Raw genomic sequence first — 25,477 nt, 5'->3', positions numbered from 1 at the left:
ATTCATATTCTTTATCGCTGGGATCAATGGAGACGATGCGTTGGGTACAAGTACCACTGTTTAGGGTTAGTCTTACGCAACAACTGTTTTGATACGCCGATAAAACTGTGCAGGTTATGTTATCTGGCATCAGGAGGAGCTTGGGAAACGGAATGCAGATAACAGGTGAGCGTGGAAGTCTATCTCCGAGATGTGAGTTTGCTAACCACACTTGTTTGTCTCTCCGATATAGATACTTATAAACGGTCACTCCGTCTTTCTTTCTGCTAGGTTGGAGTTACAAATAATTGGTTAGCTCGTTACTCGAGCTTTGGTCATGTACGCACATAGATGTGCCATTGCTTGCTTTGAGAGAAATGATTTCGAAACGATTCGTTTTCTTTTTTTTGTGTGTGTGTTGCTTTATGGCGTAGAGGCGCCGATTGTTGAAAATTCAACGAGAGAGGAGGGAAGGCGTAACTTCTGGAAAACCTCCAAAATGAGAGGGTGTTCTGTACCTCTTGATCTTAGCGGGTTCGTGGTATCCTCTAACTCGGGAGTTACATTATTGCAATTTTTTACCCTCTGAATAAGCGGTACCCAGACGGTACCAGATTTAGAGTGTACTGTCCAAAGAGCAACGTCATCGGCATACACGGAGAATGCTACCTTGCGTGGAACTATCGACTTTAGTCCTGCCATTAACACATTAAAAAGTGTAGGACCGACAATGCTTCCTTGGGGTACGCCTTGATGAAGAGGGTGCTTGGGGCTTTGGCCGTGGGATGTGCGGACAGCGACAGTTCGGTCCGTGAGGAAATCGTGAAGCCAGCTGAAAAGTCGACCACAGACTCCAAAAGACCGCAACCCGTGGATCACACAGATGTGCGACACGGCATCATAGGCGCGCTTAATGTCCACGAAGACCGATACAACGATCCGCCGATGAGCACGAGCATGTTGGACTGTAGAGACCAGATCGAGAACGGGATCCATAGAACTTCGGTGGCGGCGAAATCCAGCCATTTCCTGAGGGAACGCACCTTGTTTTTCGAGCCACCAGTCGAGGCGATGCAAAGCCATTCTCTTCATCAGTTTTCCCATACATTTGGGAATACACTCCAAGTTCAAGCTGTCTTCTATCACATTTTTCAAACTCTGCAGGCCTTTCACAAAATGCAAAGATTTTGTAATTTGTAAAAATTAAAAAAAAACAGTTTTACAGATATCGTAATATTTTTTCTGGTTAATTCATTTTGAGGGCAACGATGGCGCATATTTTCATCATAATCTATTAAGAATTAAAAAAGTTTGTGTTGATCCCCACGTCCCCCGTTAAACCCGAATGCTACGCTCCGTGTTCCACACAGCTACCCGTGCCCCAATGCCGATGCCCACAGTCCTTACTCTACACCTCCCTCTCTTTATTGCTCAATACCGAAACGAACGAGGTCATGACACTCTTCCACTATAGGTTGTCACCCCTCCTCTGGCCGTTGTTTCCACACCAGTTATTTTCCAATTGCTTTCAGCTTGCCCGTTCGGCTGAAGGTGTCCTTTCGTACGCCTCACCGTCCCTGTTTCTATCCCTTAAGACTTGGGCTGTCTTGCCGGACACAGTATTGTGTAGTGCCCACAATCATGAACACCTTGGTGTAAGGGTTGATATGCGGCGTTCGATGAAATGTCCATTTTTTTTTTTTTCGACGAAACGGCGTTCGATGAAACTACGGGAAGACCGCAGGAATACCCGCACGAAAACCGCGTACCAACGGCAGTGTCAACAAAATGTGGTCTGGGCCGTTTGTTGTTCGCTTTCAGGAAGCATGACTAATGCCTCTGCTTTCTTCTTCAGATTCTATGATTTCTTAAGCGGAAAGAACGGATCGTTGGACAGGGCAACTTACTGACATTGTGGTATAATGCCGGATGAAAGCTAAAGTAACACGAGAACTTAAGCAAGAAGACCTACAGTCGTTGGACTACAAAAATTGGGGTACAAAGATCCAAAGCTATGGAACGCGCTCAAAATTACAATAGACAAATGATTAATTTTCCAGCTTTAAAAAAAAAAAAAAAAACATTTGAAGGCCTTCCTTTTGTCGGAGACGTGATACGATCGATGTCAGCCTTGTTCTCTCTTTTTGTGATATTAATGTCTCCCCCCTTTGTGGTACCTCAAAGTTATTTTTGCGACATATGAATACGTAATACTGTGTAATTGATGCAGATATCAGACTTTTTTTTTACGTCTACAAACTGGTTATAAAGGCCGGGTCCCATAGCTTTATGCGAGCAGCAGCAGCAAAGCAGCAGCGGTGCGGCAGCAGCAACATGGCAGCAGAGCAGCTTTCTGCTGCCGCTGCTCTGCTGCTGGAGGCGTCCCATAGCTTCGTTTTGAATTAGCGGCAGCAGCGGCTTAGGAAACACAAAGCGTGTTGGCAACTGTGGCATTGTTTACATTTCGCACATTCCGAAGGCGTACGCAGCGGCTAAGCCTTTTAGTACACACACCTAGGAACGCAATCCTAGGTGAAAGGCGTTTGTTTGAGAGATATATTGTGGATTTGGAGCTCATAAGTGAATTTTGAGATGAGTGTGGTGGTGGTCTGAGCCTCGTATTACCTGATTGACTCTTCGTTGATGTGTAGTCAGCTTCATGACATTCAACGTAGGTTCGTCCTACTGCTGTGCAGAACAGTCCTTGCTGTGTTGTGTGGAGATTCTTCTACGGGATTTTGACGTATAAATATTGCCTCGTTACTATAGTATTCGATATTTTGACTTACGGTCAAATGCGTACGTTGCTATTAGTGAAATAAAATTGTCTAACGAAAACAAAGGCCCCTTCTTCTAGTATTCGCTGCTTTGTCTGTTTTCACAAGGAATGGGTTCATTATCTATCTCTGTCGAACCTTTTTTTGTTGTCTGAACGTTGTCTATCTCCATCTAACCCTTTTCAAGGTCAGTTTCATTTACAACCACCTAGCAAGGTCTTGCAATACCGACCACAAGAAATTTGTTCGGTTTGGTTTTCACACGGCATGGACGTGAAAGTAATTTGCTTGTACGTTATCAGGTCACGCGTTTTGAAGTACTTTCCAGAAAACAAGCGAACATGTAGCTACAACTGGTACACAACATATGTATCACATAGGTTCGGTCGTACACTTTATTGAACTTATGAACTGAATTATGTCCTGAATGCGCACTTCACGCAGTCCCGATGATTGAACACTCGCTCCAAACTACTGGCAATCACAAGCGTATCCAGATCTTCAGAATCAAATCACAGGACCAAAAGAAACAAACCTTCTGCCTTCACTCACCGCCCTGCTAACCCTAAACACCGTAAAACGAAAACAATACCAACCAGCCTCCTGATTGGCTTTCGAGACCGGCTGCTCAGGCTGCAGAGCAACAGGGCAGCACAGCAACCAAAAATTCGGATACGAGAGCAGCAGGGAATTTCTGCAGCTCGGCAGCTCTGCTGCTCTCGCCCAGTGCTATGGGACCGCTCGTGTCGCTGCAGCTCTGCTGCTCCGCTGCTGTTGCTCTGCTGCTGCTGCTCAAATCGAGGCTATGGGACCCCGCCTTAACGCGGTAGGCCCACATGACGTGCGTTTCTTGCTGTGCTCTATCATGTTCGTGACACCAGCACAGGCGTTGTCCTCGCTGTCCCACACCTATCATGTGCATCTAGAGCTCCAAATAAAAATATTTTTCTATTTTTTTTTGACCGGAAGCGTTGGCGTAAGCTTTGTCAACACCTTTCACCGTTTGACCCGGTCACAAAGATCTGGAGGACAATCCGATCTCTGAAGGAGCCGGCCCTCAAAAGAATCCTCTCGCGGCCTTGGCTATCGTTAACGGTGCAGACGCTAGCAACAGACTTCTGTGTGGTACTAACGACACCGGCGGCTGCCTCCGGTACACAACAGTTTTCTCCAAAGTTTGACGGTTGAAAACTTTACCAAGACTTGGCCAGCGCGCCGGAGGTTATGGACCGTGACTTGACTTTAATAGAGCTAAAGACAGCGTGGAAGCTTAGGAACGTCGGCTCGTCCGCGGGACCTGATAAAATCACCTATGCCGCACTGCGAAACCTTGACGGGCGGTCACTCCAAGATCTCATTCATAGGTATAATACGTCTTGGCAACCGGGATCTCTATCTCCTACCTGGAAGGAGGCATTAGTTGTTTCCATCCTGAAACCAGGCAAGCCCTCAAATGCCCTATCCGCCTTTCGCCCTTTGAGCCGTACAAGCCGTACGGGAAAACTGATGGAGAGAATGGTTTTGCATCGTCTCGACTGGTGGCTCGAAAAGCAAGGTGTGTTCCGTCGCGAAATGGCTGGATTTCGCCGCCACCGAAGCTCCATGGATCCAGTTCTCGACCTAGTCTGTACAGTCCAACATGCTCGTGCTCATCGGAGGATCGTCGTATCGATTTTCTTGTCCATCAAGCGCGCATATGATGCCGTCTGCCGGAATGCTGCACGCCTTGCGCTTTGGGGTATCCGGTCGACTCTTCAGCTGGCTCTAAGACTTCTTTACGGACCGACTGTCGCTGTCCGTACATCCCAAAGCCGGAGCCCTCACGTTCATCAAGGAGTTCCCCGAGGAAGCACTCTGAGTCCGACACTCTTTAATGTGGTTATAGCGGGCCTAAAATCGATAATTCCTCGCAAAGTGACGTTTTCTGTGTATGCAGATGACGTTGTCCTTCGGACAGTAGGAAAATCACGACCAGCCATTCAGCGCCGCCTCAGTCAGCACCGCCTCAGTCAGCACCGACTGTTGGTGGAACGTAGAATCTACGTTGTCTAATGTTCACTAATGTTGAACAATGTTGAATGGAGAATGATAACGCTGAACCAACACTGTTTCAACTGTACCTGGTCAACGGTGGATTGTGAACGTAAAGAAAAGCGTTCATTTTCCATGAGTTACTCAACTGTAGATACACACAGCAAATATTTGCGTTGGTTCTACATTGTACCTTCAACATATTGTCAACCTTTATCACGAATGGAAAAGTCGTTGCCTCTTCAATGCGTACCAATTGTTTCGCAGTGTATTTCATTTTACATTCTATTCTGGCGTTGGCGTTTAGACTGAGGCCTGTATGACGAGGCATTTATATCACTCATGCTGCCATTAATAATATTTATTTATTTTATACCCTCGTAGTTATACCGTTTTTAACCATATTTGTAAACGACTCATCACGATGGTAGAAGTGCAAGGGTGCAGGCGAGCTGGTACATTTTAAAGCGACGATAAAACCTGAGACACGGAACAGAAAAAAGAAACGTGTCGTGTTGAAACGTGTTGAGAACGTGTCGTGTTGTCTTTTTTCTGTTCCGTGTCACAGGTTTTATCGTCGACTCATCACGAATCGCACGTATTCAGTAAACAAAGACAAAAACATATTCTACCTTTTCCCCGCCATTATAATGATCGCTCACGGAGGTGGAGGGATATAACGAGAAATCAGCTTCCCAACAAGCGCGAGCCGAGCGCAACCACGTCTGCCTCATCGTCATCGACATTCTCCAACCGCCGCTTCAAATAGTCGAGGCTGGTGAGTGGCGAGCCGCGTCGTTGTGGCAGTTCGGTAGGATGGTCATTGCACTTTGTCACACGGAAAGGCCTTTGGAACTTCAGCATCATTCGTATTTTGTACTGCAATTTCTGGAGCATTGAGGCAGAACTGGCCAATGCGGTGAACAACTATGTTGAGCGTAACAGCGAATGCCGTGGTGTGCGAGAGGCAGCGTTCCTTTGTTCTCCGGCTTTGAAGTTTCACAGGTGAGTTTTCTTTCTTCCTTTTGCTTCACTTAAGGGTTGTGCATTCTTGTTTTCTCAACGATCACATGTTGTAGAGGTGTGGAGCATAACAGCTTAGTATACGAAGTAAACAGCTTTGTGTCGTTTTCTGTACCTGCAGAATCTGGTTGTATATCACTGACGAATTTATGCGAACTGTGGGACTGTGTGTGATGTGCGTGTGTGATATGTAGTTTGGTGTATCCGAGTGGTTATTAAATATATTCCGATGAGATCCTCCTGGGGTAACGTTTAATTCCGTCTGTGTTTAGTGCGATGTAGCTTCTGAAAATACGTTCCCAGTGTCGACATCAGTTTGCACAGGAGCTTTACTCCATTGTTGAAGTCGCACTTTCAAACAGTATATAGCGTAGTTATTTTGGATGTTACAAGTTGCAAAACACAGATATATTTGCTCACATCTCTTCGATTCATGTACTATTTTACAGGTGCTTGTGATATCTTGAACTGGGGGTGATGAAAGCAGCGGTGCCCTATTCTATGAGCAGTCTGATAGTATAGATCTATAAGCTTGGCTGTAAAGGAAATGAGTTACCTTTTCACATTTGACTGCGCTGTTCTCCAAGGTTTCTTGTTTTTTGTATAACCGCTAATGTGGTTGAGTGAGCTAGTGTCGCTTTTTGTAATAGCTTCATTTACAGTTGTCAGAAAGCTTTAACTGCGTCTGATTTCGTCACATCCATAGACAGCCTCACACATGTGTAAAGGACCTGGTATCTGTACAACAATGAAGAGCAGGGCATAAACCAGAAGACGAAGACATCGCTTGGACCTGCCAGTGACTAGGCTGCTTCTGCATGACGCCATCTATACTCCGAAAGAAGCTGCGGTAAGACACTGTCAAGCATGTGTTCCCACTGGTTGTAGAGTGTCTGAGAGTGTCTGTTTTTCACGCCTATTTATGCCAATGGTTGAGCTGCTATCCCACTAGATGGAATGACCTATGTTATTGGTTATCTTGCAGGGATGACCATTCCGAAGAGGAATGACCATATTTGAATTTTTGAATTTGAATTTATTTAAACTTCACAATGCCTAATGAGTAATACAATTCATACAGATAAAAGACCCAGAGCGAAAAGTATCCCGGTAGCGGCCATCCATGTGATCGTATGATCCATTATTATGATTATGTGATCCATTATTATGACCGTTATCAGTGATTATCTTTTTTGTACATGTTTCGCTAATTGAGTTAAGAATTTAATAAACGAGCACATAAATGGTCATGCCCCTCATTATCTTATTGAATATTCACTATTACACATTTGTACTATTGTATTTGGACACAATTAGGTTTGAGGATACCTGCGCTTTTGCCCCAGCAGAAGTGGAGCTTCAAAGTAGCATAGTAGGAAGAGGTAGCAATAGACAACGTAGAATAAACAGTAATTCACAACATTTGATGAACGTTCTGTCAACGTAGAAAAAACAACAGTCAACGTAGAAATAGCGTTATAAATTATAGTTGATTCTACGTGTTTTTGTGCGGACATTTTCTACGTATTCTATACGTTGCACGCTATCGCAGATTTTGCGATGGTATTGTAGATTTGCAATGTTATTTCAACGTTGATTCTACATTTCGTGGTTGACTGGTAAAGTTAGCTGCGCAGCTGACTTTAACTAATGTACATACGTACCTCACGCAACTTGGGATGGACCTTTCGCGCGAAAAGTACGTCGAGCTCCCTTTCACACGCAGGGCTACCACAAATTTCCCTCTTAGGGGTTGGTGCTAAGAAGCTTGAGCCTGTACGTTTCCATCGCTTCCTTGGCATGGTCATAGACTCGGACCTGCGTTGGGCTCGCCACATTAAGCACCTTGAAACCAAAGTACAGCGATGGCTTTCTGCAATTCAACATCTTTCTGGCTCAGGATATGGGGCTGTGATCAGCGCTCCCTTCTAGCAGTTCACACTGCTTTGGTGAGGGCGATTGTGCTTTACAGCCTTCCAATCCCGCAATTCCACAACACCAATAAATATCCTTTTGGACCCTGTTTGTTCGTAACCTTCGTCACTACCTTGGAGTTCCAAAAATGGCTGAAACACGGCAAGTCCTGGCTGAAGCTGGTGAACTCCCGGTTGAGGTTCTACGTGAACGTGAAGTTGCCTAGCACTTCATACGTTTCCGTGCGCACATTCCGCGTCATCCTCTCCTCAGGAAAATTTGATACCGCCCTGAAAGCGACTTTTATCGAGCAGTGCAGAGGACACGCCAGAGTCTCACTGGCTTCGTAGCAATACGTAACCCTGCCGGAAGCCCCGTGGTCTCTGCCGGTACCACCCACCTTCGTAAGTCTTCCGAACCTTCTGGAACGAAGAGACTAGGTTCCCCCTCAAGTCATTCGGGCCCATTTTTATGCTCTGGTAGACGAGAAGTTTTATACGTCTGCAGCAGCATATACAGATGGCGCATCCAGAAACGGCAAGTCCGTCTCGGCGTTCGTCATAATATCCGAAGGCGTAGTGCAAGGACGACGCCTTTCGCATCCAACCTCATCAGCAGCTGCGGAACTCTATGCCATCCTTTTCTTTCTGCAGCACATCGTTGATTTTACCCCGCGGGAATGGGCAGTCTTCACTGACTCAAAATCTGCACTGGAAGCTATTGAAAATTCTGGCAGACGAGGCTCATCCGCACCGCTAGTGATGGATGTGTTAATGGCTTACCACCTTGTGTACGAAGCAGGGCACAGGCTCGTTCTTCAGTACCTTCCAGCACGTGGTGTCGTGGGGAACGAACAGGCCGACAGCGCCGCAGAAGCAGCTCTGTCGTCTTGGAGACGGACGACGATTGCTCTGCTGAGAGGAAACCGTCGTTCCATTTTTCGACGCCTCGTGACACCCCTGGCTTCCCGCCAATGGACAACTGACATCCACTCGCCATTCTGTGCTGAGAAGAGTTAATCCAACGCTCGCTTTCCGCATGCCACGAAACACCTCTCGTCAAGATGCTGCATTAATTCATCGGGTGCGACTCGATGTGGCTTTTACAGTTGAGTGGTCTAATCGCTTGAGACAAGTTGACTCTCCCAGACGCTGTCACTGCGATGCTCTAGAAGATGTAGTGCACATTCTTCATTGCCCACACTACCAACCTTCTCGAACCGCACTTTTCTGGTCTCTTAATCAGCTGGACTCTCGCCCTCTCTCTCTCTCTCTCAAAGGTCCCTTGCCAAATCCAGGGCAACTGCAAACTACAAATTAAAATGTCTATTGAGGAAGAAAAGAAAAAGTCGTCCATTGTTCTGTCTCTAATTGTGGAACCTCACGTTCGCATCAAAGGTTGTCAGCACCTTAGTATGGCTTCCGTTCTCTGTCTGTGCGGGAGTGCGCGTCGCCTTGTCCAATCGAGCGTGACCATTTTGATGCCGCAAAAATTGGCATAAAAGCAATTACTTTCCTAAATGTCCATTCATCTGCGTTGCGATTTCACCCATTCGTCAGCATGCATTCAGTTCAAAAAGAAGTGAGACTACGAAGTGTACAAAGTTGGGTAGGTCGTATTCAAATTGCACAAGTGATACATCGTGTTTTTCGGACCTGACTTCGACACAGTTGGTGATAGGTGAGCACCGGGAAAGAAAAGACAGAAAAACGAAACGAGACATCCGTACAAAAGCGGCACAAAACGCAGCCTCCGCGAAGTGGTTCATAATCCCCCGGCAAGAGCACGTGAGCTAGAGAAACAGAAGAGGAGATTTTTCTTCAAGGCCGACGAGGAGAGTGCAGGCGAGAGAGGTCGTTGACGTCATTTCCTGACAGCGCCAGAGGAGCACAAAATACAAAGAAAACACAGGGGTGACACAAACCCGCCATTGTTGTAACTACCCTCAAGCGGGTGCTTTTGGCAAAACTGCCATCTTGTCCTGGTCGCACGTCATAGAAAACGTCATTTTGAGGTCATGTGACTTTCTTTACATGTCGTTTTGCCGCTTACCGACATATTTTCGCCGTCATAACACCAAGAGATGACCGTATTTTGCCAGCGTAAAATATGCGGTGCTTCTTCCGCAACATGGTAGCCCATTTCACCTTAGTTTAAGTACATCGCATCGGCTTGTTAAGTCTTAACGTGCGGTCGTCATCATATCTTTGGAAGTTGTCAACAATACGAGGCTTTATGTGTAAAACTGAGTGTTTTATTGCGAGATTATCGGATAAAAATAATTACCGTGATCGAAAAACATCCAAACCGTCGTCCTGAAACAACAACCGCATTGTTTACAAACGGTTTGGCCACCGATGACGGGCGCCACCGTCTTTAAGGTCACGTGTGCCTTGACGTTTGCTGTGACGTGCGACCAGGACCTGTCCAGGATGCATTGCGTTCGCCCAGCACGCTTTCGTCTACGGAGCAATACATTGGATGCCACCCCTGTGAAAGAAAACAATAGGTGACCGGTAATATGAGACGGTAGTGACATCAGACGCGGAGAACACCCCATGCTACTTTGCGGTTCCGGTTCTGATCTTAGCGGAATCCAACATAAGCGAACGCTTGCGTTGTGTGCCGCAGTGGTTGATTTTTCTTTGTTTCGGTGCTCCAATTTCATACAAAAGGGCTTTCACGTTTCTCTGGTACCTTGGAACCCAAGCAGACAGCTACAGTGGGCTGTGGCAACAAACAGAAATGACGAGAATGCTTTGGATGCCGCCCGTCGTGCAAGATGTGTGAAGAGTACTTTTGTTATAGGTAATACCGATGGCGCCTATTTCGACATGAAATCCCTTTGCTTTCTTTTATTGGAGTATAGTTGCGGATATCACTTGTAGCAGGTATCAACGGTATGAAGACTGAAAAGCGAATAATGTTGTACGTACACAGGACACCCGCACAGAGCACGAGCAATGGGTTGCGGCCACCGTCGCCGTCGGCTCTGATATAGGAAGAACACGGGATTATGCAAGTGTAGCAGTGAATCAAAAGTCTGGTACAGGTAAGACCTAACTCAGACTTTTCATCCTGTAGCTCCATCCTTTACACTGTCTTGTATTCTGATCATTGCAGCTGTACCAGCAATATGGAGCCAGAAAACACCCTTCTCAAGGAGCTGCAACAAAACTCATCCCTGGAAAGCAAACTGTCTGGTTGTAATGACATTGGTAGAATGGAAGAGAAGTTTTTTTTCCCTGCAGGTGGAGGGAAAAGAAATTTTCCTCCATTGCCTTCCCCCCTTCCCATTTACTCTCCTCAGGTGTGGCAAATTCAATTTTTCTTCTGCTCCTGACCACCGTTGTTGCAGTCCTGCCACCTCCTTGTAGGACGTTTCCCTTCCAGCTGCTCATGTTCCTGATGAAGCTGCGGCTTAACACTATGCCAACAGACCAACACATTGGCAGATTCCTGCCCTTGGTTAACTAATGCCTTCCAGTGTGTGTTGGGCAAGGTTTCACCACAGCTCTAATATGTGTACTAGAGTGAGGCCAGCAGTGACACCAAGCATCATGTGTGAAAAATCAAAGGTTCTCACTTTAATAGCTAGAATGTCTATGAACAAGTTTACAATTGGCTGTCTCCATCGTCATCAGCACGATTGCACATTCTACAAACTGTTGTGGTATTAAAATGTTCACTTTGTGCTCTTCGTTATCCATTCAGTATTACACAGGGTAAAATTTGCTTAGAAAAATATTGTCAGGTTGGTTTCAGAAAATTAGCATCCTCGTGCAGCATGAGACCACATTGGTCCACATGAAGGAATAGATAGTGTGCTTGAACTATGTAGATCAGGTCCCCCCTCAAGTCCTCCGAGCCCATTTTCATGCTCTGGTAGACGAGAAGGTTTCTACGTTTACGGCAGCATATACTGATGGCGCATCCCGAAACAACAAGTCCGCCTCAGCCTACGTCATTCCATCCGAAGGCGTCGTGCACGGAAGACGCCTTTCACATCCAATCTCCTCCACAGCTGCGGAACTCTATGCCATCCTTTTCTTTCTACAACACATCGCTGATTTTCCACCCCGGGAATGGGCAGTCTTTACAGACTCCAAATCTGCACTTCAAGCAATTGAAACTTCCGGCATACGAGGCCCATCCGCACCCCTAGTCATAGACGTGTTAATGGCTTACCACACTATCTACGCCGCAGGCCACAGGCTAGTTCTCCAGTGGGTTCCAGCCCATTGTGGTGTCGTGGGGAACGAGCAGGCCGACAGCGCCGCAGAAGCAGCACTCTCGTCTCGGAACCGGACCCGTATTGTTCTGCTCAGAGGAGACCGCCGTTCAATTCTGCGACGTCTAGTGACACCCCTGGCTTCCCGCCAACGGACAACCGACATTCTTCCCCCCTCTATGTTGAACAGAGTTGATCCCACGCTCGCTTTCCGCATGCCACGAAACACATCTCGTCAGGATGCTGCATTAATCCACCGCATGCGCCTCGATGTGGCCTTTACAGCTCAGTGGCGTTACCGCTTGAGACAAATTGATTCTCCCACCTGCTGCCACTGTGGTGCTCTTGAGGATCTGGAGCACATTCTTCTTCATTGCCCTCACTACGAACCTTCCCGAACCACACTCTCCGAGTCTCTTCGTCAGCTGGACTCTCGCCCTTTCTCCCTACCGAAATTGCTTGGTCCCTGGCCCAATCCAGCCCAGCAACGCTCTGCGCTCAAAGGTCTTCTGACATTTCTGGACACCATCGGACTTCGATCGTTATTGTAAAGGGGCACGTTATTTTATTCCCCCCATTCCACCAAGCACTGGGGTAGAGTATCGCCTGTTGCGATGAAACTCCCCACTCTCCAAGGCCGAAAATAAAGTTGTTGTTGTTGTTGTAATAAAACCAATGTCAAAGCCTCATCATGGTTTAGACAGATGTTTCATTGTACTTCAATGAGAACTGACTTTATGCGTCCTACTCCTGTTCGCAGGTACTCTGAGGATCGGAAGGTAGAACGCAGTGAGATCGTTATAGCAACTGTGCTTTGGGCAAACGGTATGTTACATATTTCTATGCCTATCTCTCACACACACACATGTTGTTGTAACCGTGCTTTTTGAAATGCTGTTTCTTCTAGGTTGAACTCGTAAGAAGCGGCAGGCAGCGCTCACGTGTTGTGATGTCACCGCCCTGAGCGAAGAGCAGGCTGGCGGCGAGGCTTCATCTTCTCCGACCAATAGCACTGTTTCATTTGTTCCGATAGCTCGCATTCTCGTGCTCTCATACATGCTCGTTGCGTTCCGATGTTCGTTCCCATGCTCGTTCATCATCTTTTTCTTCCCGTCTCAATATATGGCTCGCTAGTCGTGTGAAAATAATGAACAAACAAGTACGTCACTCTAAGGAAATCGTCGAGCAATACGCAAAAAATTGTAAATCATTTTCCTGCCCTGACGATGGTGTCGGGTGAGAATGGTCTTAAGTATGATACGAGAACTAGTGTGTGCTGAGTTCTAGGGCACGTGGGAGTCCGAGACCAGAAAGGGAAGACGTAGTGGTATCAGAAGTATCAAAAGAAGAAAGAGCAGGCTGCCCGTTCTCCTCAACGTGTACACTTATTTCTTTAACTTTTACATAATTTTCCCTTCAAGCATGGAAGTACAACACGCAGCCTTACTGTCGGGCTTCATAAACAGTGCGAACAGCATTTCTTCCCGGACGGAAAAACTTTACAAAATCTATCTGGTCCGGTTGGAAGCTATCCTGACGCCTAAAATAAAATAAATTCGCAGTGCAACGTTTTTCTAGTGAGCTTGAACAGAGCGTTAGTGAACTGTTTTAATTCCGTGTTAGCACTGCGAAGCAAAATCATGTTATGGAACTATTCAAGACGATCGACCTCAGGAAATCCACAGAATCCTTTGCTCTTCACGTTCATTTCTACATCAACACTATGTCCACAATGTACTATAAAAGAGAACAATTCGAACAGTACTATATGTGCATCCATTTCGCCTTTGTTGTTCATGACAACACCCGTAGCTATCAAGACGGAGTGAAGTACACGGTCGCAAGTCCTCACCAACGGTGCGGAGAGCGTACCTTGGCGGACGGAAGAACTGTACAAAATCTGTCTCGTCCAGTTGAAAGGCATCCTGACGCCATCACGTCCATGGGGCACAGTTAGCCGCTTGTGTGATCGCCCAACCGAAGAATCCCTCCGCCATCTTTCTTGGGCAGCTTCAACGTCAGCGAGTCGTTAGGAATAACGAAACGAAGAAACTTATCGACGCTCTCCTGTGACACAATCTCTGCTCCTCGTTTAGCTTCTTCGTTGAGGCTATCGTGCTCGTAACGAGCCCTTACGTGTTGTGATGTCACCGCCCTGAACGAACTACAGCTGCTAACAAGGCTGCAATCTTTTCGACCAATGAGGTTGTTTAATTTTGTTTGGATTCCTCGCATGGTTTGTCTATGGCTTGTCGTTGTCACTTGTTCGTCTTCTTTCTCGCCTTCATCTGCATCTTCTCGAGAATATCTCACAGCCCTCATGTAACTACTGGTGTAAATACGATGAAAAGGGGAGCAATGTCATTTTGTACACAGTCGTGGAGCAATACATGTTCGTTTCTGCAGAAATTCCGTTTCTGCAAATCTCCAAATGAAGACGTTTCACATTCTAACGAGTGGGTAGACCCACTCTTTAGGCAAACGGTCTAATTTGATCGTAACTGGGCCGAGAGATTACGCCCCTGTCACTTTAACGAAAAGAGCGCGTCATACACCAAGTGCTCGAGCTCCCGAGTGCCTCGCGCCTCGTTAGATCATGAGCCATGTAGGCGATGAAGCCTGTGAGCACATGAACACATTCGTTAGGCAGACGACACCGTCGGTCGTTACTCGAGCAAGAGATTACGCCTTTGTCCTGTTAACGAAAAAAGCGCGTCACGTGAAATGTGTCACGTGTTCGTGTTAACGAGAGCTCCGCCACTCGTTGGTTCGCGAACGATGGAAGTGATTAAGCCCCCAGGTACGACAAACGCAATAAGACTAATCGAGGTCCATATAGTAGCATGTTGCTTTCTTCGAAAAACATCTGCCCTTTTTGTGGAAAGAATAATTCCACAATCCCTTCTGATAAATGTTGGTGCCATTCCATTCCTCCGATCACTACCACGTGTCTTTCGGCGCACGTTAAAGAACCCTCATGTGGCCAAAGACAATCCACAGACCGACCACTGTGGCGTCGCTCATAATCAGAGTTGTCTGGCGACGTAAAGCCACGAATTATTACTACCACGTGTCATTCCTATTCCATTCCTAAACCGTTCCCACCATTCTATTCCTATATTTGCGATGCAGACGGGGTGATTCCGGGATAATTTCACTACAACAATGCCTATCCTGCAACCCTACACTGTAAAAAAATGCCGTAAATTTTACGGTCAAAATCTAGTTTTTTGCCGTAAAAAGAACAGGTATGCTACCGTAATTGGAAATACGGTCCAAGTAGTGTAATTTATACGGCACCATTGAAATATGCCGTAATTATGAGGGTTACCGCCGTAAATAAGACGGTAGTGTGTCCGTAATCCTAATTACGGTCAAATGGCTGTATATTTTACGGTAGTCCTCCATACTTTCACATTGCTTTCCAGTATCTGACGTTGTGCTACGCTTGCTGGGAACAGTGAATTTTAATAAATGGTTGATTGCGGTACATGTATACGTGCATATGGTGGCACAGTGTTGCTATGCATTGTATTTCATTAGATGCCAAGTCTATACTTCAATAACTTTCATATCTGCTGCTGTACGTACACACCTCGTGATGTCTTACAAACAGTGGATATCATTGTTTAGCATACCGTGTGCTCTAAAGACAACTAACGAAAAACAAGCACGAACAGACGGGAGCGTTTACTGTTCAGAATATTTAATATGACAAAGTACACTTGTGCAGCGTGTACTAGCGACAGAAACGCAACGACACTGGGCCCAGCCCACACTGCCAGCTTCTTCACTACAAAGGCTACTTACGCTGGGAACAGGATGACAGATTTCTAATATACACAGAGATTACATAAACGGAGAGAAAAGCTCGTGCCAAAAAGAAACAGAACGAGGCTGCAGCGCGCAATGTTGCCGGCAGCAGTGTAGCCGCGTCGGTGGCATTTGCAGAGTCAACGATGGCGAAGGGCGCACACATCGTCATCGCCAACGTCATTTTCAAATTGTCAGACGGCGTTTGCAAATGGTGACGGGGAAGTCGATGCAAGTTTCATGTGTCCAAATGCAGCGGATTTCAGGTATGTATAAAGTGTTATTGTTTCTCAACACTCACCTCACATTACGCTGTGATCATATTTTGCATTGCCGAAAGGTGTATCCGCAGCGCACGTTTAATTATTTCACGATTACACCAGCGGCATGGCCGAGTGGGCTAAGGCGTCCGCTCGTTGGTGGTAACCAAGGTCGTGCTGAAGACTGGGAGGTGGTGGGTTCGAATCCTACCGCCGGCTGTGCTGTCTGAGGTTTTCCCTGGGTTTTCCGAAGACTTTCCAGACGAATGTCGGCACAGTTCCCCCTGAAGTCGGCCCAGGACGCATACTAACCCCTCCCCCTGTCCCCCACTCCTTCCTGCTATCCTCTCTCCGTCTGTCCACATCTGTACGTCGCTCATAGCCACTGTTGCTTCGCGGCGCTAACACCCAATAAAAAAAAAATTCACGATTACGTCTTCCTTACTAGGCACAACGGGGGCGCCTCACGGAGCAGATTAGAAGTTCATATCCCGCTGGCGGAGCAAAAGCAAAAATAAACGTACTCTACTCCCAGAAGACGCGTACTTTCGCCTTATTGCACGCGAAAAGGAAAATGATCCTGTGTACTATTTCCAGGCACCGTTATACTTGAAGCTGCTGCCGGGTAGAAGAAACTGAGCAAGCTCCGTGCGCATATGCCCACTGATGTAGCCTGGAGGTAAATTATCTTGCTGATGTGCTCGATTTACTTCTTTGTCCCACTTCAGTGCTTCAAGATACTGAATGCTAAACCGTTGTGCTGTAAATTTTGTATTCTAGGTGAAAAGATCTAAGAACATACGTATAAGACATATCATGTGCTTCATATGCGTATGTATTTGTCGATGTGGTGTTACTTGTACGATGTCGTGATTGTAGAACATGTTTGACGTATTCTTGACCCCTGCCTAATTTGTTCGGTTCCAATCTGTTGCAGCAGAGATGGTCACTTCTGGTCACTCAAAGGCGAGTTGAAGAAAACCTCGATGTTCCCAATCTTCACGTGGCGCAATGAGCATTCGACAAAAGTAATGAGTAATGCCACCCTGCATTACTCAGTCGAAATGTAATGCATTACCGTTACTCATTACTTGCTGGCAAAACGTAATTCATTACCATTACTCATTACTCAAAAGTAATGCATTACCGGTAATGCATTACTTTGTAATGCATTACTCCCCACCTCTGGATGTGACCAGTACTATACGAGAAGTCACACCTTCGAAAAGTGAAAGAGTGTGAAGGGAAGTGTGTAGTGGAAGTCCTGTAAACGACGAGAGCGGGTTGCAAGGTGAGGCAGTGTTCAGGAAGACTAGGGAGCATTCAGCCAATAGGCATGGGGAGCAACTATAGCAAATTGAACCGCCCCCCCCCCCCCATGATAGGCACTATTCCTTTCTCTTTTTGTAGGGCGAATGCAAAACATTTCGAAACGACGAACCACCCTCGATAGCTGGCTTCAAGACACCACCTCGCAATATGCCCGAGACCACTAGAATCGAACAGCTCACAAAGAAAAGAAATTGCATTTTTTTCCTGAGGAAGAACATTACTATACATTGGTTGTTTCGCGAGCTTCCACAAATTCGAGAGTCCTGTTTGCGTGTGAGTCAAAATGAAGGGTGATCGGTTTAAGTTTAATTCTACGCGTACACAAACAACACTGAAATGAGGAATTGCTTGTCGCATTAGCTCACCATGAAGATAACGTCTCTGTTTCTTACTGCTTTTGGTTTCAGATAATCACTTGGCCGATCGAAAGTCGAACTTAGGCAGTGCTACACCATTTCGCGTTTCCCTCTCCCCAAGGCAACATACCGAGATTCGACCAAGCTTCGCAAGAGCTGCTGGCCATGCTGGCCAACCTAGCCGTGCTTGGCAAGTGCTTTGCCAACGAGCTCGTTTCTTACAGATCTGCCCGGTGTCCGACGGCTTGCCAAACCTCACTCTGCCTATATCTGCCGAAAGAGTCGTTAGCCAACTGTCATCCGACTTTTTGCCAAACGTCAAAGCGTCTTTTCTTCAGCTGCATTGTTTTCGAGTTTGTTTGCCAGTGCAGAGCCGATATTGGCCCGTCTTTATTATGCCGATCTCTCAATAGCACGCCCGCAACACGTCGCACAAACTTCTCGGCCCAACGTCGTTCGCCAACCCACCACTGTGAGCGACATCAGATCAACGTTGGTCGAAGGTGCAGTGGCCGACTAAGTCGTTTGCCAACCAAAAGCCGACCACTGGCCGATGGTTGCAGTCGGCAATTTCCACATGGGAAAGGAACGGAAAGGTTAGCCATGACGGAGGCTTGCTACTGAGCGGGATGGGGCTACTGAACCTGTTGTTTCTTATAGTGAACGACGTGGATAAGTCAGCTAGTGGAAGAAGAGGAAGTGGTTGGAAGGAAACAGGATATTCCGGATCAGTTCAGCAAGAGTTTTCAAGTCTCTTTTACATAATAAACCCGAGTTGACATTACATTTCTGGTAAGCTGTCTGACTCTTCTCTTGGCTGTGTAACACGGGTGGATCGGGCACAGAACACCTGTGAGAGGTAATTCCACAAATTGGCGCCCAACGTGGGGTTTCAACCCACCACCCCGAGATTAAAGGAGCATGGAAAGACTCGAGAACAAATATTTCGGGAGAACTAGAAATTAGGATTACAAGACCTGGGACACACATTCACACAAAACTGCGTAATCCTGGAGCTCAATAGAGCTTTCATGTCCCGGGTCAGAAAACTTGCTCTTCTCGGCTGCCAATCTGAAAGTTATGTGCCTCGCCAATACTGACGCGAGCGCCTTCTTTTTTCTTTCTTTCTTTCTTTCTTTTTGCATCGCAGCCCGTCCCAGCAGCAGATGATTCTCGGTGGCCAAAGAAAAACGCTCTGCCACCTGACGTCACGAGACGCGAGGAGCCGCTGGGCGAGGTCGTCGCCGCTATGCTCTCTTGGAAAGCAATTTTTTCAGTAAATTCGCACTTCCCAAATGAAATATTTTGCGTGGTTGTTCCTGATGGTAGTATGCTCATATGACGCAGTAAAAAGATATATGTTCCAAGTCCCTGCTCTTTAAGGGTCTCGTACCCTATCGAACGGTAACCTCTGGAATTGAAAACATTCACAACTCGGAGTTATGAATGCTGTCAACTCTCGTGACTCCGGATCTAGTGGAAATAGACAAGTTGCATAAATCCCAGGAGGCAGCACGAAAACGCGTGGTGCACTCTGGGAGTCACGTTCTCCGGAGTTCCGCTGTCCACGCGTATTTCGGTGTGCCTTGCATGTTCTTCGTGTGTTCTCTCTGCATTCTCTCTGCGGACGGGCAGCAGTATGAGATTCTTGTTCAAGTTGGTTGCACTGAAGAGAATTGCTGCTCTGCTCAAATTTCCCATAACTGCATTCGAGTTCTATACTCGGAAGCATCAACTAGCGAAAAAAGACACCGAACCCTGTAAGCTCCCTTATATCGCGACCATTCGGTTTCGCGTTTGCCTTTGCGAAACAACATCGTTCTCGGTAAATAACGTATCAGCTTTACCCCAAGAACTGCCGAAATAAGCCAACGGTTGCAAAGGAACATCGCAGAGGGAACACACAATTCCGTTTAACGGCGATAAGCGCCGACAATCATGATGTACGACCTATAAGACAACCTTTAGTATGAGAGAAATGTAGAAGAAACGAGGTAATGTAGAGAAGATAAAGTGGAAAATAACTACGTATTTTGGCGGTGTATAACACGCAGTCATGTATAACACGCACCCGTTGATTTTCGCCCTCGAGGAAAATGTTCCGGTGTATAACACACACTCCTGTATAGCACGGACCTTACAGATTCCTCGTGTCCCATGCGGCATTAGTGTTAGACACTTACAAACTCAACAATCGAAGCAGAAAACACATCATACACACACTGGCATCTTCTCCAGGAGCGGTCAACGCGACTGATAGCACTACACCAAGCAGAGCTCCATGCACCATGACACCCTATTGTTCATGACCCAAGCAGCACACAATATTGGACCCATATTGGCTGGGCATTGGCGATAAGGGTCAAATATGGGACCCGTTTTGCCAGGATCTCCTCAATATTGGTTCAAACTTGGCAATATGGGCCCCATATTCCCCGTGTACACCCCATATTGACTGAAAATGCAAAAAATGGTACGTACCCGTGTTGGTACACTTGTACCAAATGCCCACGCAGCACGGCAAGATTGGACGTTGAAGCGTGTGAAATGCCCAATTCAATACGTCGTTACATCCAACAACTTCCCGCAGATGATACACATTGTTCGCAACAGTCAACATACGTGGCAATCGCACTGTAACATGCACTGCAACTCAACAACTCAACTTTCCACTTGCTGCAAACAGCCGCCATCTTGTTTCGCGATGCCAATTCAAATCGGTCGAACCGACTGAGAGCGTGGTCGTTTGAACGAAATCACGCGTCCTACAACTAATGCGCATGCGCGACACTCAGATCGGACGTTTCATTCGGGCTAACATGTCGCTGGTTCCTCTAATGACAACGGAATTGCCGCAGGTCAAGTAAAAAACACAATGTTTGATAGGAACCGATGTGTCTTCTGTACGCTAGGTGCTTTCAAGTTACTGTAGGCAGTGTGAGTTACTGAGGCGTATGCCCGTCAGCGTCACGAAAGTGTTTCGCTCCTTTGTACTATATAGGAGCGGTTTGGAAATTTTTTGGTTCATAGACTATTGCGATCCCAATGGAGGCTTTTGAGGGATGTTTTGCATTGGCAGTTCCGTGGGACTGCCTGCCTAGCACTAGTTAACGATAACGATAAACGATGCTTTATTGCACATAAAGAATACAATCAGGGGAAGCCAATAAAGCAGCACGAGGCTGCTTGACAAGGGCATTATCCCTTTAAAGGTACTGTAAAGCAGCACCGATCAAATGCCATTTAGTGTGGCTATTCGATAGTCCAAGCCACCAGGACAAAAACTGTGCACGTTTCATTCCAATCGACGGCGCAGTTAATGAGAAAATTACAATTAAAGATTACGGGCAACACTGTACTAGGTATTCGAAATGAATCCGTACTTCTGACACATACGGCGACAACCACATTGCATGCGTATAACACTGGGTCCGACATAACAATCCACCACAATCCACCATAAAATCCGCCCCTGCAATCCACACAACGGTCCACATCTGAGGATAAACGGATAAGCGAACTGAAATTAAATGCTGAGCTGTTGAAAAAAAATGTGTCAGACGTTCAAGAAGCCAGACAGCGTCGGACTTGTTTGTTCACAGAGGTTCACAGAGAGAGTTTGTTCGTTCGAAAGAGGCCGCGAACAAAAGGAGCGCGCAGGCGCAGCAGAGAAGTAGGGAGAGCCCCCATCGAACAGCGGCCAGCATTGTGTTAGTTCGCAAAAACAGGGGTTAATAGGTTAAACTGTTAACAGGGGTTTCAGAATGCATAGGTAGACAGGAAAACTAATAATATGGTTACTAAAATGACGAAGTTCCAATGTCATAGTGTGTAATACCAATTTTCAGTGTTGCCCGCTGTACAGGGGGTTGTTTGACACCAGGCGTCGCACCGCTCCACTACGCCGCATCTTTCATGGCAAATTAAAAATATTTATAGCGCGTTGTCGGTCGTATGGTTCCGCATATGGTATTTAGAAGCAACAAAGTCTCTAGTCACATCACCGGCATATCATGCTTGTCTACTGCTTTACAGTACCTTTAACATAATCGTCGCGACGGCATGCAGCAAATGAACAAAATCATCTATGTAGTGTGAAGTATGGAACGCTATTTTAAAACTAACCTTTAAATTACCTAATCTTTAAACATAATCTTTAAAACTAACACAACCACGACAAAATACTTCAATGTGTGCAGTTCGGTATGTACAATACTGCACAATACTACACAGTACAATATGCACAATACTACATTGTGTATAAAATAAGAAATTGAGCTGCTATCCCGAAATATCAAATTAAATAAACAACGATCTTAAGGAAGAAAAGGAGAGGTCATTGATATATACTTTCTGGGTATGAAAACTGTTCAAACCGTACGGGAGGGTATAAGACAAGGACTGATGGCCGTAGTTAGTCCTAAACCTGGGTATTGTCCATTTGTCACAGTGACGAGTACGTTGTGACAAGTGTCGTAACGCAAACAAGGATAACATATGATTATTATTTTGTCGTGAGGCAACTAGAATAGACTTGAACATATGATAGCTGTACATACTGGTTATCTTCATTATCTTGAAAGTGGTAAACAAAGGCTGTGTGTGTGCATCGTAAGGTACATCGGCTATTATACGCACTGCCCGTTTCTGTAGTGTCAGTAAACTAGTTGTGTCTCTCAGCGTTCCTGTGCCCCAGACTAAGAGGCAATAGCGCAAGACCGAAGAAATTAGTGAATTCTATACAAGTAACTTCACCCTCAAAGGCAAGACATGACGCAGACGGTTCAAAAGTCCTATCGACCTTGATATTTTGATCTTTACATGGGATATGTGGCACTCCCAGGATAGGTCTTCGGAAAAATATACACCAAGGGTCTTAACGACCTTTACAATTTCAATCTGATCATGGCCCAGCATCAACTAAGTTATTTACTACTTTGTTTTTTGGCTTATATAGTACAGCTTTCGTTTTGTTAGTATTTATAAGTAAATGGTTAATTTCTGCCCAGTGACTTATCGCCTGAAGGGCAGTGTTTGCCATCCGAGTTATTGCCTCAACTGTGGCACCAGCGAAAAATATGGCAGTATCACCTGCATAAATAAAAAACGTAGCATCGGACGCCACATTAACAATGTCTTTAATGTACAGGTTAAACAGCAAGGGCCCTAAGATGTTGCCCTGCGTAACACCGGTCATGATATTCAGTTTATCGGAGCAATATCCCTCTATTGAGACATATTGCTCACGTGAAGTTAAATACGAAGAAAGAAGCAAAAGTGCATTGCCACGAATTCCGTATTTCTCTAGTTTGTTTAGTAATACTGAGTGGTCAAGAAGGCCAAACGCCTTTGTGAGGTCGATGTAGACTGCTAAGGTGAATTGCCTATTTTCGATGTTGCGAATGATTTGTTCTTTTTGACATAAAAGTGCGGTTTCAGTTGAACGTGACTCACGAAACCCAAACTGACGTCAGTAATGACATCATATTTCTCAAAGAAAGCCGACAATCTCTTGTGAATAATACGTTCAAAGCCTTTCGAAAATATGGGCAATAAAGATATTGGCCTGTAATTGCCAAATACGTGGGATCTCCACCTTTACTTAGTAGTATCACCTTAGCCACTTTCATCATAGAAGGGAAAACCCCGGTTGCAAAAGACAAGTTGAAAATGTGTGTCAAAAAAGGAGCTAATAAGTCAATAACATGTTTAATTGGTTTGACTTGTAAATCCTCACAGTCACGAGCCGTACTGTTTTTTAATTGAAGGAACAGACCTCTTCTGCAGTAGTTGGAAAAAGAAAAATTGAGTCCGTAATTCTTTTATGAATATGCGTGCAGGCATCTGCGGTATTACATACCGACCTATTTCTGAGCCCAGCATCTACTAAGTACTGGTTAAAACGACTACAGAGAGATGTACCACTTACTTGCTCTCCGCTTATAATCATGGTACTAAGTCTGGGGGTGTTTGGACGTAAAATACTATTCAAAGTTCTCCACGTGCTTGCAGAATTATTGCCTGATCTCTCGAAGAGACCGTGGTAATAAGCTGCTTTGGCATGTTTCAAGGCCTTATTCACGACATTTCTATAACATTTAAATTATTTTAAGGCGCCAGGCGCTCTAGAGCGAATAAAGATTTATAAAGCCTATTTCTCTCGTGAATCATGCAAAGCAGTCGTGTTGTTACCCAGGGCTTCTACACACGGCAACTAGTCCTTATGTTTTTGTAGGGAAATGCACATCATACAGGTGTTTGACCTCTACGAAGAGGTCGTTATACGCCTCATTCGCATTGTCGTGACTGAACACCGAACTCCAGTTGATCGAATGCGAGCAGACATCCTTACGGAAATTTTCGAGCCCCACTACATTTATATGACGAAGGCTCAGGAATGAAACACGTTTAGTAAAACGAGAGTACGTATCCACAAACATAAATATTGGCAAGTGGTCACTAATGTTGCTAGTTGCAATGCCTGCCTTGACATTGTCAGTATTAGCACTGGTAATAAACAAGTCTATTAAAGAAGCGGAGTTTTCTGTGACACGTGTGGGTGATGAAATGACATTGGAGAGCCCCCCCCCCCCCCCCCCCCCCAAAGTGTTTACGAGAACTTTTAACTCCTGCGACGGTCTAGAAGCATCAATAATGTTAATGTTGAAATCACCACCGAGATTGATGAGATATTTGTTTTCAGCTGTGAATCTAAAAAGTTTCTTGATAGTGGACAAAAAGGCGTAAATATCGCCTGAAGGTGGTCTGTATACCACTGCGTGAACTTGATTACCACATTTAATAGCCAACATTTCTGCGTCACTACACATGAATGTGAAATCAGATAACAGCTCACATGACATATTTTCAATGGCATAAAGGGACAGTCCGCCACCACGTTTGCCATGTCTATTTATAAAGAACTGCTGGTAACCTGGCAGCGTAAACCCATCGTCCTCATCCTGATACCATGTCTCAGAAAACATAATTATATCAAAAGCAAAGTTGAAGCAGTCCGAAAAAAAGAGCAAGTTCATCGCACTTATTCCGAGCGGACTGAACGTTGATATGCACAAAAGAATGAGTGTTCACAGGTTTGACAATATCTTTTGGCAAGAAATACATTCAGAAGGCAAAAGTAACTGCCAAAATATCATCGATAAAACTAACCGGCTAACTAATAAACTATTTTTTTCCTTTTATACTTCACTGGCTTTGCACTGGGCATTCAGTGAGTGAGTTATCTCACCCTGACGGGAGGAATCACGTGTTACGTGACCTTCTGACGCCATCCATTCAAACGTTGCCTGCCTGCGTACTGTTGATGAGGCCCAACAAGGCCGAAACAGCTGTCCAGTACTGGCATGGCGACGTTTGAGTTACAAACATATGCTATACGTGCAGCCAAAGAGCTCTGGCTATTTTTTTCCTTTTATACTTCACTGGCTGTGCACTGGGCTTTCAGTGAGTGAGTTATCTCACCCTGACGGGAGGAATCACGTGTTACGTGACCTTCTGACGCCATCCACTCAAACGTTGCCTGCCTGCGTACTGTTGATGAGGCCCAACAAGGCCGACACAGCTGTCCAGTACTGGCATGGCGACGTTTGAGTTACAAACATATATATATATATAAGGGAAGATATTGAATTCGTCATTTGACGAATTCTGCTACTCCCACAGCGACCAGTCCACAAATACATGACCAGTCTTTTTAGGAAGGGAGTTGCCTCAGGACAGAAGCCGCCGATATTTCGAACA

General features: G+C 45.7%; 1 long non-coding RNA gene across 1 annotated transcript; it reads left to right on the top strand.

Annotated features, from left to right (window-relative positions):
• The first annotated feature begins 12,710 nt into the window (after nucleotides 1–12,710).
• Nucleotides 12,711–13,029, top strand: LOC135399086 (uncharacterized). The gene is made up of 2 exons (XR_010424181.1): nucleotides 12,711–12,780; nucleotides 12,863–13,029. It is a non-coding gene; the product is annotated as an uncharacterized LOC135399086 (long non-coding RNA).
• Nucleotides 13,030–25,477: the final 12,448 nt, after the last annotated feature.

This window comes from Ornithodoros turicata, chromosome 1, assembly GCF_037126465.1.
Source record: "Ornithodoros turicata isolate Travis chromosome 1, ASM3712646v1, whole genome shotgun sequence".
Classification (NCBI taxonomy): Eukaryota; Metazoa; Arthropoda; class Arachnida; order Ixodida; family Argasidae; genus Ornithodoros; species Ornithodoros turicata.
This window is presented reverse-complemented; position numbering and strand designations above follow the sequence as displayed.